A 17154-nucleotide genomic window follows, 5' to 3' on the forward strand; every position below is an offset into this window, starting at 1 on the left:
CAAGTGAATTGGCCATGCTAAATTGCCCGTAGTGTTAGGTGCAGGGATAAACATAGGGGAATGGGTCTGGGTGGGTGCGCTTCGGCAGGTCAGTGTGGACTTGTAGGGCCGAAGGGCCTGTTTCCACACTGTAAGTAATCTAATTAAATCTAATCTATTAAAACTTATTCAAGGCTAAACTTTGATACAGAAACAGGTCCGAACACTGATTGTATCATGGGGCCAATGAGAATTGAAAGGTGTAAAGAAACAGTAATGGGTTGGCAGCCTAGAAAGGGATATTTAGTTTATCTTGTAAGTAAAATGTACCACAAAAACACAGTTTTATGAATGAATGAATAGAAATGCAGTATAGTAAATAGAGCGCTTGTGAGTGAGTTCGTAATGAGAATCATAATGCAATGTCTCATAGATCTGATTAAGTGAGACAGGAATAATTACAAAAATCAAAAATAAGTTGGTACTAGAGACAAACCAAATGGCTGGAATAAGATGCTAGGTATAAAAATTGCATGACAAAGGTCTAACCAAACAATGTCCTGTACTGCCTCACCATGACATCCCAACTCCTATACCCAATGCATTGACCAAAAAAGGTGACTGTAGCAAAAGCTTTCCTCACTCTCATGTCTACCTGGGACTCCACTTATAAGGAATTATGAATCTACACTCCAACATCTTTGTTGGACCACACCTTACCATTAAACGTATAAGTCCTGCCCTGATTTGCTTTTCCAAAATGCAGCACCTCACATTTATCTAAAATAAACACTCCTCGGCCAATTGGCCCATCTGATCAAAGTTCCATTGTACTCTGACCTGTCCACTGCACCTTCAATTTTGGTGTCATCTGCAGACTTACCAACGATACCTCCTCTATTCACATCCAAATCATTTAGATAAATGACGAAAAGCAGTGGATCCAGCACCAAGCCTTGTAGCACACCGCTGGTCACAAGCCTCCAGTCGGAAAAGCAACCCTCCACCACCACCTCTGTCTCCTATCTATGAGTCAGTTCTGTATCCAAATGGCTAGTTCTCCCTGTATTCCATGAAATCCAACTCTATTAACCAGGAGAAAGTGAGGACTGCAGATGCTGGAGTACCAGAGTTGAAAAATGTAGTGGTGGAAAAAGACTTCAGGAAGAAGGGCTTATGCCCGAAACGTCGACTCTCCTGGTCCTAGGATGCTGCCTGGCCTGCTGTGTTTTCTTCCAGCACCACATTTTTCAACTCTGTTAACTAGTCTATCATGAGGAACCTTGTCAAACGCCTATCGTGAGGAACCTTGTCAAACGCTTATCGTGAGGAACCTTGTTTACTGCTCAGCCTTTATCAGTCCTCTGTCACTTCTTCAAAAAACTCAATCTTTTAGTGAGACACAATTTCCCACACACATTGACTATCTCTAATTAGTCCTTGTCTTTCCAAATACACATAAATCCTGTCCCTCAGAATCACCTCCAACATCTTGCCTGCCACTGATGTTATAGGGTAGCTGGTCTGTGTTTCCCTGGCATTTCCTTACCACCTTTCTTAAATAACAGCACCACATTAGCTGACTTTAAGTCTTCTGTCACCTCATCTGTGGCTAAAAATGATACAAATGTCTCAGCAAGGGATCCAGGAATCACTTCCCTAGCTTCCCACAGAGTTTGAGGGTACAGAGAACATTGAACATTTACAGTTCAGTACAGGCCCTTTTGCCCTTGATGTTGCGCCAACCAGTGGAACAAATTTGAAGCCCATTTAACCTACTCAATTCCATTTTCATCCATATGTTTATCCAATGACCATTTAAATGCTTTTAAAGTTGGCGAGTTTATTAGAGTTGCAGACAGAGCATTCCTAGCCCCTACTACTACTCTCTGAGTAAAGGAACTACCTCTAACATCCATCCTATATCTATCTCCCCTCAATTTAAAGCTATGTCCCCTCGTGTTAGCCATCACCATCCGAGGAAAAAGAGTCTCCCTGTCCACCCTATCTAGCCCTCTGATTATCTTATATGTCGCAATTAAGTCACCTCTCAACCTTCTTCTCTAAAATGAAAACAGCTTCAAGTCCCTCAACCTTTCCTCAGGGGATCTTCCTTCCATACCAGGCAACGTCCTAATAAATCTCCTCTGAAGATTTTCCAAAGCTTCCACATCCTTCCCATAATTCGGTGACCAGAACTGTACACACTACTCCAAGAGTGGCCGCACCAGAGTTTTGTACAGCTGCAGCATGAACTTGTAGCTCTGAAATTCAAACCCTCGACCAATAAAAGCGAATACACCGTAGGCCTTCTTAACAACCCTATCAACCTGGGTGGCAACTTTCAGGGATCTATGTACATGGATACCAAGATCTCTCTGCTCATCTACATTACCAAGAATCTTACCATTAGCCCAGTTATCTTTATTCTTGTTACTCTTTCCAAAGTGAATCACCTCACACTTTTCACATTAAACTCTGTTTGCCACCTCTTGGCCCAGCTCTGTAGCTTACCTATATCCCTCTGTAACCCGTAACATCCTTCAGCACTGTCTACAACTCCACTGACCTTAGTGTCATCTGCAAATTTACTAACCCATCTTTCTATGCCCTCATCCAGGTCATTCATAAAAAGACAAACAGTAGTACCCCAAAACAGGTCTTTGCAGTAAACCCCTAGTAACTAAACTCCAGGATGAACATTTTCCATCAACCACCACCATCTGTCATCTTTCAATTTCTGGTCCAAACCACTCAGTCACCCTCAATCCCATGCCTCTGTATTTTTCTGCAATAGCCTACTGTGGGAAACCTTTTCAAACACCTTACTGAAATCCATATACACCAAAATCAACTGCTTTACCCTCATCCACCTGTTTAATCACCATCTCAAAAAACTCAATAAGGTTTGTGAGGCATGACCTACACTTCACAAAACCATGTTGATTATCTCTAATCAACTTATTTCTCTCTAGCTGATTATAAATCCTAACTCTTATAATCTTTTCCAACACTTTACCCATAATCGAAGTAAGGCTCACTGGTTTATAATTACCAGGGTTGTCTCTACTCCCCTTCATGAACAAAGGGACAACATTTGTTATCTTACAGTCCTCTGGCACTATTCCTGTAGACAGTGATGACATTAAGGTCAAAGCCAAAAGCTCTGCAATCTCCTCCCTGGCTTTCCAGAGAATCCTAGGATAAATCCCATCCAGCCCAGAAGACTTAACTATTTTCACACTTTCTAGAATTGCTAACACCTCCTCCTTGTGAACCTCAATCCTATCTAGTCTAATAGCATGTATCTCATATTCTCCTTGACAACATTGTCTTTTTCTAGTGTGAACACTGACAAGAAAATATTTTTTTAGCGCTTCCCCATTTCCTTGGACTCCATGCAACATTTCCCACTACTATCCCTGATTGGCCCTAATCTTTCTCTAGCCATTCTTTTATTCCTGACATACCTATAGAAAGCTTTAGGGTTTTTCTTGATCCTATCTGCCAATGACTTCTCTTGTCACCTCCTGGCTCGTCTTAGCTCTCTCTTTAGGTCTTTCCTGACTAACTTGTAACTCTCAAGCACCCTAACTGAGCCTTCACGTCTAATCCCAACATAAGACTCCTTCTTTCTGTTGATAAGATTTTCAACTTCTTTAATAAACCACGGCTCCCTCACTCAACCACTTCCTTACTGCCTGACAGGTACATACTTACCAAGACCCACAGTAGCTCTTATAGAGTCATAGAGATGTACAGCACAGAAACAGACCTTTCGGTCCAACTTGTCCATGCAGACCAGATATCCCAACCCAATCCAGTCCCACCTGCCAGCACTTGGCCTATATCCCTCAAAACCCTTTCTATTCATATACTCATCCAAATGTCTTTTAAATGTTGCAATTGTACTACCCTCCTCCACTTCCTCTGGCAGCTCATTCCATACACGTTCCACCCTCTGAGTGAAAATATTGCCCCTTAGGTTTCTTTTATATCTTTCCCTTCTCACCCTATACCTATGCCCTCTAATTCTAGACTCCCCCACCCCAGGACTTTGACTATTTATCCTATCCATGCCCCTATAAGGTCGCCCCTCAGCCTCTGACGCTCCAGGGAAAACAGTCCCAGCCTATTCAACCTCTCCCTATAGCTCAAATCCTCCAACCAAAATCCTTGTAAATCTTTTCTGAACCCTTTCAAGTTTCACAACATCTTTCCGATCGGAAGGAGACCAGAATTGCATGCAATATTCCAACAGTGGCCTAACCAATGTCCTGTACAGCCACAACATGACCTCCAAAATCATATACTCAAAATTCTGACCAATAAAGAAAGCATACCAAACACCTTCTTCACTATCCTATCTACTCTGCTATGAATCTGCACTCTTTGGTCAGCAACACTGCCTAGGACCTTACCATTAAGTGTATAAGTCCTGCTAAGATTTGCTTTCCCAAAATGCGGCACCTCACATTTATCTGAACTAAACTCCATCTGTCACTCCTCAGCCCATTGGCCCATATGATCAAGATCCCGTTATAATCTGATGTAGCCTTCTTCGCTGTCCACTAGACCTCCATTTTGCTGTCAAGAGCAAAATTTACCAACTATACCTCTTATGCTCACATCCAAATCATTTATATAAATGACGAAAAATGATGGACCCAGCACCGATCCTTGCAGCACTCCACTGGTCACAGGCCTCCAGACTGAAAAACAACTCTCCACCACCACCCTCTATCTTCTACCTTTGAGCCAGTTCTGTATCTAAATGGCAAGTTCTCCCTGTATTCCATGAGATCTAACCTTGCTCACCAGTCTCCCATGGGGAACCTTGTCAAATGCCTTACTGAAGTTCATACAGATCACATCTACCGCTCTGTTCTCATCAATCCTCTTTGTTACTTCTTCAAAAAATTCAGTCAAGTTTGTGAGACATGATTTCCCACACATAAAACTGTCCCTTGAATAAGATCTACATTTCAATTGTGTCCAACCCCTGCAGTTTCCTTCCCCAAGCAATGCGTCCTATATCTTGCCTAATCGCATCTTATTTGTCTTTCCCCCAGCTATAACTTTTGCCCTGTGGTGTATAGTTATCCCTTTCCATCGCTAAAATAAACATAACTGAATTGTGGTCACTATCAACAAAGTGTTCACCTACCTCCAAATCTAACACCTGGCTGGGTTCATTCCCCAGTACCAAATCCAATGTGGCCTTGCCCTTTGTTGGCCTGTCTACATACTGTGTCAGGAAACCCTCCTGCACACATTAGACAAAAACTGACCCATCTAAAGTACTGGAACTATAGTATTCCCAGTCAATATTTGGAAAGTCAATGTTCCCAATAACAACTACTCTGCTACTCTTGCTCCTATCCAGACTCATCTTTGCCCCCTTTCCTCTACATCTCTGGAACTATTCAGAGGCTGATAGAAAATCCCCAACACGGTGACCTCTCCTTTCCTAATTCTAACCTCAGCCCATACTATCTCAATAGATGAGTCCTCAAATGCCCTTTCTGCTACTGTAATGCTGTCCTTGACTAACAATGCCATACCTCCCCCTTCTTTGTTCTTACTGAAACATCGAAATCCCAGAGCCATTCCTGGATCTGCTCTATCCATGTCTCCGAAATAGCCACAACATTGAAGTCCCAGGTACCAACCCATGCTGCAAGGTCACCCATCTTATTCTGGATGCTCCCGGCGTTGAAGTCGACACACTTCAAACCACCTTCCTGCTTGTTGGTGAACTCTTGTGACTTTGAAACCTCATTTCTGACCTCACTACTCTCAACCTGTTAGGCATTGGAACTACAATTTAGTTCCCCATCCCCTTGCTGAATTAGTTTAGATTAGATTAGATTACCTACAGTGTGGAAACAGGCCCTTCGGCCCAACAAGTCCACACCGACCCGCCGAAGCGCACCCACCCACACCCATTCCCCTACATTTACCCTGCAGCTAACACTATGGGCAATTTAGCATGGCCAATTCACCTAACCTGCACATTTTTGGACTGTGGGAGGAAACCGGAGCACCCGGAGGAAACACACACAGACACGGGGAGAATGTGCAAACTCCACACAGTCAGTCACCCGAGGCGGGAATTGAACCCGGGTCTCTGGCGCTGTGAGGCAGCAGTGCTAACCACTGTGCCACCGTGCCAGTTTAAACCCTTCCAAACAGCATTCATAAATTTCCTCCCCCAGGATATTGGTGTCCCTCTGGTTCAAGTGTAGACCATCCTGTCTGTAGAGGTCCCACCTACCCCAGAATGAGGCCCAATTATCCAGGTATCCAAAACCCTCACTCCTGCACCATCCCTGTAACCACGTATTCAACTCTTCTTTCTCCCTATTCCTCGCCTCGCTAGCATGTGGCACGGGCAACGAACCAGAGATAACAATTCTGTTTGTTCTAGCACTAAGCTTCCACCCTAGCTCCCTGAAGTTTTGCCTTAAATCCCCATCCCTTTTCCTACCTATGTCATTAGTGCCTCCACGGACCATGACTTGGGGCTGCTCCCCCTCCCCCTCAAGGATCCCGAAAACACGATCCGAGACATCACAGACCCTAGCACCTGGTCGACAACACACTAACTGCACTAACGCCCTAACTGCTGAGTCCCCAATGACGAATGCTCTGCTTCTCTCTCCCCTTCCATTCTGAGCAACAGGAACAGACTCTGTGCCAGAGACCTGTACCCCATGGCTTACCCCTGGTAAGTCACTCCCCCCACAACAGTATACAAACTGATATACCTGTTATTGAGGGGAACAGCCACAGGGGATCCCTGTACTGTCTGCTGGTTCCCTTTCCGCTCCCTGACAGTAATCTATCTGCCTTTTTCTTGTACCTGAGGTGTGACTACCTCCCTGTAACTCCTTTCAATAACCCCTTCCACCTCCCAAATGATCTGAAGTTCATCCAGCTCCAACTCCAGTTCCCTAACGTGGCTTTTGAGGAGGTGCAGTTGGGTGTACTTCCCACAGATGCAGTCAGCAGGGTCACTAGTGATGACCCTTACCTCCCACATTCTGTAGGAGGAGCATTCAACTGCCCTAACCATCATTCCCACTATTCTAAATTCCCAAAGAGACTGTAGAAAAATAAAGAATAAAAAAAATTCGTTACCTTCCCAATATAGTGTGCAGAAACTTATTTTTGAATAGAAGAGGAGGATGGGTGGGAGACGTTACTTACGGAATGTTTCGGGTAAAGCAACTACCCAACTATATTACTTCACTTACTCAACAATCCCACATCCACTCCTGCTCAGCGTGGGTTCCCCCTGTTCACAAGGTACGTTTATAATCAGTGATTATATCAGTCCGTCAACCCCCTGGTCAACGCTCCTGCTCTTCCTGCTGCTGAAACAAAAATCAAAACAGGTCTCAGGGTTTCATCCACATTATTATGTGGATGTATTAATATATCCAGCACCACGACTTCTGTGATATGGACATTTTTCAAGATATCGCTATCTAGTTCCCCAAGGTTTCTAGTTTCCATATCATTCTCCATAGTAAACAGGAATAGTGCTAGAAGACTGGAGGATAGCAAATGTTGTCCCCTTGTTCAAGAAGGGGAGTAGAGACAACACTGGTAATTGTAGACCAGTGAGCCTTACTGGCAATGATTTAGCAGTTTGGATCAGAAATTGGCTAGCTGAAAGAAGACAGATGGTAGTGGTTGATGGGAAATGTTCACCCTGATGTACAATTACTAGTGGTGTATCGCAAGGATCTGCTTTGGGGCCACTGCTGTTTGTTATTTTTATAAATGATCTGGATGAGGGCATAGAAGGATGTGTTAGTAAATTTGCGGATGACATCCTAGTAAATCTCCTCTGAGATGGTGGGTGGAGTTGTGAATAGTGCTGAAGGATGTTGCAGGTTACAGAGGGACATAGGCTGCAGAGCTGGCAAATGGAGTTTAATGCGGAAAAGTGTGCGGTGATTCACTTTGGAAGAAGCAACAGGAATGAAGAGTACTGGGATAACGGTGAGATTCTTGGCAGTGTAGATTAGCTTGGAGATCTTGGTCCATGTACAGAAATCCCTGAAAGTTGCCACCTGAAAGGTTGATAGGGTTGTTAAGAGGGCATACGATGTGTAGGTTTTATTGGTAGAGGGATTGAGTTTCAGAGCCATGAGGTCATGTTGCAGCTGTACAAAACTCTGGTGCAGCCGCACTTGGAGAATTGCTTACAGTTCTGGTCACTGCATTATAGGAAGGATGTGGAAGCTTAGGAAAGGGTTCAGAGGAGATTTACTGGGATGTTACTTAGTAACAGTCTTATGAGAAAACACTGAGGGACTTGAAGCTGCTTTAGAGATAAGAAGGTTGAGAGGTAACTTAATTGAGACATATAAGATAACCAGAGGGTTAGATAAGGTGGACAGTGACAGCAGTTTTCCTTGGATGGTGATAGCTAACACGAGAGACATAGCTTTAAATTGATAGATATAGGACAGATGTCAGGGGTAGTTTCTTTACTCAGAGAGTAGTAAGAGCGTGGAACGCACTGCCTGCAACAGTAGTAGACTTGCCAACTTTAAGGGCATTTAAATGGTCATTGGATAATCATATGGAATAGTCTAGGGTTTCAGATTGGTTCCACAGGTCGGCGCAACATGGAGGGCTGAAGGGCCTGTACTGTGCTGTACTGTTCTATGTTCTACGTTCTATGTTCTAAACCCTGATGCAAAATACTCATTTAGTACGTCCTGCAGTTCCACAAATAGGCGTCCTTCCTGATGTTTCAGGGGCCACATTCTCTCCTTAGTTATTCTCTTGTCCTTAATATATTTGTAGAATCTTTTTGGATTCTCCTTCACCCTATTTGCCAGAGCTATCTCATGTGCCCTTTTTCACCTCTTATGTACACTGATACTGCCTTTATACTCTTCTCGGGATTCACTCGGTCACTTCTGTCTGTACATGACATTATGCTTCCTGTTTATTGATCAGAACCTCCATTTATTAAGTCATACAGCATTTTCTACACCTACCAGACTTATCCTTCACCCTAACAAGGACATACTGTCACTGGACGCTTGTTAGCTCATTTTTGAAGGCTTCCCGTTTTCCAACAGTCCCTTTACCTGCAAAGATCCACCTTAGGAAGTTCTTGTCTATCGTCAAAATTAGCCTTCCTCCAATTTAGAACTTTAACTTCTAGATCAGGTCTATCCTTTTCCATCACTAATTTAAAACAAATAGGATTATGATCACTGGCTCCCCCACTGACACCTCAGTCACTTGCCCACCTTTATTTCCAAGAGAAGGTCAAGTTTTCCTCCTCCTCATGTATGTACATCCACCTACTGAATAAGGAGACTGTACTCAGTCAACAAATTCCTCCCCATCCAAACCCTTAACACTATGGTTGCCCCAGTCTATGTTTGGAAAGTTAAAATCCCCTATCATTACCATCTTATTATTATTCTTACATATACTTGAGATCTCCTGACAAATTTGCTTCTCAATTTTCCACTGGCTACTGCGGGGGTGGGGGTGGGGGGGGCGGGGGGGGGGGTTGGTGGGGGGGGGGATGTTGTGGGGCGGGGGCATCTATGGTACAGTCCCAGTAAGGTAATCATCTGTTTCTTTTCTTCACCAAATAACTTCACTGGACATATTCCATGGAATATTCTCCCCAAGTACAACCTTAATGTTACCCCCTCATCAGAATCGTGACTCCCCTGCCTCCCTTTCTATCTTTCCTACACCTTTTTGATTAGATTACTTACACTATGGAAATAGGCCCCTTGGCCCAACAAGTCCACACCTAACCTGCACATTTTTGGATTGTGGGAAGAAACTGGAGTACCCGGAGGAATCCCACACAGACTCGGGGAGAATGTGCAAACTCCACAGTAAGTCGCCTGAGGCGGGAATTGAACCCGGGTCTCTGACGCTGTGAGGCAGCAGTGCTAACCACTGTGCCACCTTGCCGCCCACCTTGGAACATTAAGTTGCTGATCATGTCCATCCAGTGGCACCAACATAGGCACCAACGACATAGATAAAACTAGGGCTGAGGAACTGCTAATGACATGTGGACAGCTAGGAGATAAATAAAAAGGCAGAATCAAAAAGGCAATAATCTCTGGATTGCTACCTGAGCCACGAGTTAATTCGGACAGGGTCAATAAGACTAAGCTGGTAAATGCATGGCTTAAAGATTGGTGTGGGAGAAATAGGCTTGAATTCATGGGAAATTGGCACCACAACAGGGCAAAATGGGACTTGTTCCAATGGGATGGTCTTCATCTGAACCATGTTGGGACCAGAGTCATAGCGAATCGCATAACTAGGGGTGTAGATAGAGCTTTAAACTAAATGGTGGGATGGGGGGTGGGGGGGACAGATGGCATGGAGGGTGGCGGGGGGGAGGGGTTCACTTATAGGGAAAACTAGAAAACCCAAATCAAAGAAGGAGGTAAGAGTGCAGGTTAGTGATTTGGCAGATGCTTACCAGACCATAAATGTGAGGGACAGAACAGGTCTATATCTTTATGCTCCAAGGAATTCTAAAAAAGTAGGGAAATTTACCAGTGGAACGAATTTAAAAGTCTTCTGCCAAAATGCATGAAGCATTTGAAATGAAGTCAATGAACGAATCAAACAGATAGATGTAAATGTGTACAATATCATTGGGATTACAGAGGCATGGCTACAGCGTGACCAGGGATGGGAACTGAATGTCCCAAGGTATTCAGTATTTAGGAAGGGCAGGCAAAAAGGTAAAAGTTCTTGAGTAGCATTCCTGGTTAAAGTGGAAATTAACACAATAGTGACAAAGAATATTAGCTCTGGCAATGTAGACTCTGTATGGGATGAGTTAGAAATACCAAGGGGCAAAAAACATATAGAGACCCCCAAACTGCAGGGGTGATGGTGGGAATGACATTAAACAGGAAATTAGAGCTACATGTGAGAAGGGAACATCGACGATCATGGGTGATTTTAATCTACACATAGATTGGGCAATGTGGTATATTTGGACTTTCAGAAAGTATTTGACAAAGTCCTGAATAAGAGACTATTGCGCAAGATATGCATGAGTAATATCCCATTGGATTCGGGGAAGTGTATTGAAATAGATAGAAAACTGGTTGGCAGAGAGAGGGAACAGAGGCTAGGAATTAATGTGTCCTTTCAAATTGGCAGGCAGTAACTAGTGGGGATTAGAGTGGTGCTGGAAAAGCACAGCAGGTCAGGCAGCATCCAAGGAGCAGGAAGATCGATGTTTTGGGGAGTAGCCATTCCTCATGAAGGACATCTGCCCAAAAACGTCGATTTTCCTGCTCCTCAGATGCTGTCTGACCTGCTGTGCTTTTCCAGCACCATTCTAATCTTGACTCTGATTTCCAGCTTCTGTAGTCCTCACTTTCGCCAAGTAGCTAGTGGGTGGGGTGGGGGGATGCGGCACAGGGATTGGTGCTGAGACTCCTGCTATTCTCAATGTATATTAGTGATTCGGATCAAGAAACAAAATGTAACATGTCAAAGTTTGTAGATGATACTAAATTGGGAGGGTGAACTGTGACAAGGACGCAGAGATCTTGATGTGGTTGGGTAAGGGAGCAAATCAATGGCAGATGCAGTCTAATTTAGATGAATGTGAGGTTATTCACTTTGGAAGCAAAAACAAGAAGGCAGATTATTACCTGAATGGCTGTAAATTGAGAGGGGTAATGTGCAGCAATACCTGAGTCCCCTTGTGCTCCAGTTGCTGAGTGTAGGTATGCAGGTACAGCAGGCGGTAAAGAAGGCGGATGGTATATTGGCCTTTGTTGCAAAGGGTTTTGAGCACAGGAGCATGCATGAGTTGTTGCAGTCCTACAGGGTCCTGGTGAGGCCACACCTAGAATATATAAGAGTTTCTTTCGCTATATAAAGGACATATGTGGACATGAGGCCACTGGAAAATGATGCTGGGAAGATAGTAGTGGGGAACAAGGAAATAGCTGAGGAACTGAATAATTATTTTTGTCAGTCTTCACAGTGAAAGACATGAGGAATATCCCAAAAACTCAAGAGAGTGGGAGGGGGCAGAGCTGAGTATGATGGCCATCACCAAGGAAGAGGTGCTAGAAAAACTGAATGGCCTGAAGGTAGATAAATAATCTGGACCAGATGGACTACACCCTAGAGTTCTAAAGGAGATAGCTGAAAAGATAATGGAGGTGTTAGTGGTGATCTTTCAGGAATTGCTAGAATCAGGGAGGATCCCAGAGAACTGGAAAATCACTAACATGACAGCCCTGTTTAAAAAGGGAATAGGGCAAAAGATGGAAAATTACAGACCAATTAGCCTAACCTCGGTCGTAGGATCCACTGTGAAGGGTGAGATTTCTGAATACTTGGAAGTGTATGGTAAAATTGGGCAAAGTCAGCCTGGTTTCATCAAGGGGTTTCATGCCTGACAAATCTGCTAGAATTCTTTGAGGAAGGAATGTACAGCAATTTTTGAGAAGATCTGTAGCTCAGGTTGATAATAAGTATGTAAGTTAGCTCACTGAACTGAAAGATTTGTTTTAATCTCCAAATGAGGTAATATCATCAGTGAGAGACTCCAGTGAAGCGCTGGTGGTATGTCCTGCCTCTCTATTTCTTTAGGTGAATGATGTCATTTCCGGTTCTTTTTTTCAAGGGAAGGTAGTTAGGATCTAAATCAATGTGTTTATTGATGGAGTTCTGGTTATTATTCCATGCCTCTAAGAATTCTCGTGTGTTTCACCTGTCCTAGGATGTGCATGTTGTCCCAGTCAAAGTGGTGTCCTTCTTTATCTGTATGTATTGAAACTAGTGATAGTGGGTTGTGTATTTTGTGGCCACTTGGTATTCGTGTATCCTGATGGCAAGTTTCCTGTTTGTTTGTCTCATGTAGTGTTTTTTTACAGTTCTTGCATAGTATCTTGTAAATAACGTTAGATTTGCTGATATTGTCTAATGGATCCTTTAGGTTCATTAGTTGCTGTTTAAATGTGTTGGTTGGTTTGTGGGCTACCATGATGCCAAGGGGTCCGAGTAGTCTAGAAGTCATTTCTGATACGTCTTTGATGTAAGGTAATGTGGCTATAGATTTTGGTTGTGTTGTGTCTGCTTGTTTGGGTTTGTTTCTGAGCATTTGGCAAATTGTGCTCATTGGATACAGACATTTTTCTTCTGCTTTTGTAGTTCTTGGGTGCTGCAGTGTGATGTAGCTTGTTGAAGTAATGTCTTGATGCAGCTCTGTTTGTGGGTGTTGGGATGATTGCTTCTGAAGCTAAGTACTTGGTCTATATTTGTTATTTTTCTGGAGATGCTGATTTGAAGCTCTCCATTAACTGTACATTCAACTGTACATCTAGGAATGGGAGTCTGTTGTAGAGAGAGTTGGGATAAAAGGTTCTTTTTCAGAATGGCAGCCGGTGACGAGCAGTGTCCCGCAGGGTTCGGTGCTGGGGCCACAGCTGTTCGCATTATATATTAATGATTTGGATGAGGGAACCGGGGGCATTCTAGCGAAGTTTGCCAATTATACGAAGTTAGGTGGACAGGCAGGTAGTACTGAGGAAGTGGGGAGGCTACAGAAGGATCTAGACAGGTTGGGAGAGTGGCCAAGGAAATGGCTGATGGAATTTAATGTGAGCAAGTGCGAGGTCTTGCACTTTGGCAAAAAGAATAAAAGCATGGACTACTTTCTAAATGGTAAGAAAATTAATAAAGCCAAAGCACAAAGGGATCTGGGAGTGCTAGTCGAGGATTCTCTAAAGGTAAACATGCAGGTTGAGTCTGTGATTAAGAAAGCGAATGCAATGTTGTCTCTTATCTCAAGAGGGTTGGAATATAAAAGCAGAGATGTACTACTAAGACTTTATAAAGCTCTGGTTAGGCCCCATTTGGAGTACTGTGTCCAGTTTTGGTCCCCACACCTCAGGAAAGACATACTGGCACTGGAACGTGTCCAGCAGAGATTCACACAGATGATCCCTGGAATGACAGGTCTAGCATATGAGGAACGGCTGAGGATACTGGGATTGTATTCGTTGGAGTTTAGAAGATTAAGGGGAGATCTAATAGAGACGTACAAGATAATACATGGCTTTGAAAAGGTGGATGCTAGAAAATTGTTTCTGTTAGGCGAGGAGACTAGGACCCGTGGACACAGCCTTAGAATTAGAGGGGGTCATTTCAGAACAGAAATGCGGAGACATTTCTTCAGCCAGAGAGTGGTGGGCCTGTGGAATTCATTGCCACGGAGTGCAGTGGAAGCCGGGACGCTAAATGTCTTCAAGGCCGAGATTGATAGGTTCTTGTTGTCTAGAGGGATTAAGGGCTACGGGGAGAATGCGGGCAAGTGGAGCTGAAATGCGCATCAGCCATGATTGAATGGCGGAGTGGACTCGATGGGCCGAATGGCCTTACTTCCACTCCTATGTCTTATGGTCTTATGGTCCTCCTCTTTTGTGAATTTTATGCCTGTCAGAATATTGTTGATGGTGTTGTATGTTTCCTTTAATTTGTTCTGTTTTGTGATGACAAAGGTGTCATCTACATAGTGGACCCAAAGTTTGGGTTGGGTAGATGGGAGGGCAGCTTGTTCAATTCTCTGCATTACTGCTTCCGCTATGAGCTCTGATATTGGTGATCCCATGGGTGCTCCATTGATTTGTTTGTAGGTTTTGTTATTGAATGTATTGAATGTTATTGGAAGTGGGCAGTGAGGCAGAGGTCCACTAGCTTGAGGATGTTGTCTAGTGTTTGTGGTCCTGGTTTTCCTAGTAGCGATGCCAGTGTTTCTTTGGCCAGATTGATGTTAATTGATGTGAAGAGGGCTATAACGTCAAAGGAGACCATTATTTCATCCTCTTCTATCTTGGTGTCTTTGATGGTGTTCAAGAATTCTTAGGTGGAGTGAATGGAGAGGTGTGAATCTTCAATTAGGTGTTTTAGTTTTTGGTGGAGTTCCTTGGCTACTCTCCCTCCCTGGTACACCAACATATAGACTAGCCAGTTAGCTAGGTTAATGGGGTCAGATGCGAATGTGGAATTTGAAATAAAAATAGATTAGCCATGATCTTATTGAATAGCAATGCATTCAAAACTTGTGAGGCCGAATGGTTTAGTTCAATTGCCTATCTCTCTCAAACTTTTACTTCATAGGCTGCAGTCTTTCCCTCTTTGAATCTTAATTGGCATGTATAAATTTAGGTTTCCCTGACTCTCCATTGCATATCAAGTCCATACTCCATTCCCTTCATGGTAACATGTTTCCAGGATATTTTAGTAAATAATAGTATGTAGGAGATGGAGTTGTAAATGGTGCATATCCACAGCCTACAATGAAATTGTCTGATTGCCCAGTGATGAGATCTGACATTGATCCCTGTTCACATCTAGAGCCTACATAAATAGTTATGAGTGTGGGTTCAATTCTTGTACCAACTGAGTTACCATGAAGGACTATCTTTCTCAAGCTCTGCCCTCACCAAGGTGTGGTGATCATCAGGTTAACCAACCCCGAGATGCTTCTTTCTAATAAGAGGACAGCCCTCTAGTTTGGACGGTGACTTTATCTTTACTTAAATTGTACAACATCTGCTAATGCTGTTTTAGTATCTGAGATGGTGCTGGTTGCTGTGAGGTTTCTGTTTGCTGTTGTCTTGTATATTTCCTCATATTTAGTTTCTTATTGCTGTTTCTGATTTCTATGTCATTTTTCCCCCAGGCACTGCAGGAACAGTAGGATTTGGTACAAGCTGAGGTCATGGCCAGTGGAGGATATATACGTTAGTAGGAGCTGCTGTTTCTTGAGTGAGTATGGAATAGAATCCTAATTATTACTAACATAACCACCCACAGTGCAGGAGCTAAACTGGCCTAACCGGTCAAACAACAATTTTCATACGTGCATCAGGCACAATCCATTTAACCTGCAAAGGAATTTCAGTACAAAGCTGTTTGAGAGTCAAATTCTCAATATCAGGAGAAACCAAAAGGACAAAGGAAGGGGAGCTGGAATCATAGAAAAATGAGAGACTGAACACAGAAACAGGCGATTTAGCCACACTGGTCTCTAGGTATTTATGTTCAATTCAGGTCTCCTTACAGTTACCAGAGATTCTAATATCTAGGCAGTAGTTTATAGCTCCAAACTTACCATGGTTCATCTGTGACGTAACTGCTAAGTGTCATATGAATTCCTTCATATTCAGCTTCTTTAATGAGATGTTAGGCTCCATCCAGCATTAACATCTGTTGACATCTGATTATTCTTGTCTTGTAGTTTGCGTTTAATTGTCCAAATCCTCTCATAATCCCCAGAAGTACTGATCATCTGACTCAATAAGGCCAATCATTCCTGTCCACACAAGCTCAAATGCTGCTGTTCTTTATTACTCGGTAAATTTAAACGTCTTATGCTCAACTTTGTACTTGTATTTCCTAATATCTTGTGAGGGCATTCCGTGTTTTCTTCAGCATCTCTGAGCTCCCATTATTGCATTTATTCTTAATCTTTTACAAACAATAGCAATTGCTGATGTTCTTGATAAGCTTCAGTTATCGAACACAGATCCCTTAAGAGCCATCCTGTTTTGGCAGGAGGGATCTGCTGACAATATGTAGCTTTAAATTTAGAATTAATGAAAATACTATATTTTTAAAACATTTTTGAGTGAGGCACCCTTAAACTTTACTTGGATTAGTATTATAGCAATTATAACCTAACATAGTTAAGGGGACGGTTGTAGGTTCCAGGAAGATATCGATGGGTTGGTCAGATGGGCAGACCAGTGGCAGATGGTACTTAATCCTGATAAGTGTGAGGTGATGCACTTTGGAAGAAGAAACAAGATGAGGCAGTATCTAACGAATGCAGGGCATTGGGTAGCTTTCGACAAACAATGGGATCTTGCAGTAATTATTCACAATTCCCTGAAGTCAGCAAAGCACATGAATAGTATAGTTAAGAAGGCATATGGGACACTTACTTTCATCTGTCATGGCATTGAATATAAGAGCAAGGAGGTAATGCACAGTTGGTCAGGCCACAACTGAAGTATCGGGTACAATTTTGGTCACCTCACAAGAAGGATGGAACAGCACTAGAGTGGGTACAGAGGATGTTCACCAGGATGTTGCCTGAGATGGAGAAATTGAGCTATAAGA

The sequence above is a fragment of the Chiloscyllium punctatum genome, chromosome 23 (assembly GCF_047496795.1).
Source record: "Chiloscyllium punctatum isolate Juve2018m chromosome 23, sChiPun1.3, whole genome shotgun sequence".
NCBI classification, from domain to species: Eukaryota; Metazoa; Chordata; class Chondrichthyes; order Orectolobiformes; family Hemiscylliidae; genus Chiloscyllium; species Chiloscyllium punctatum.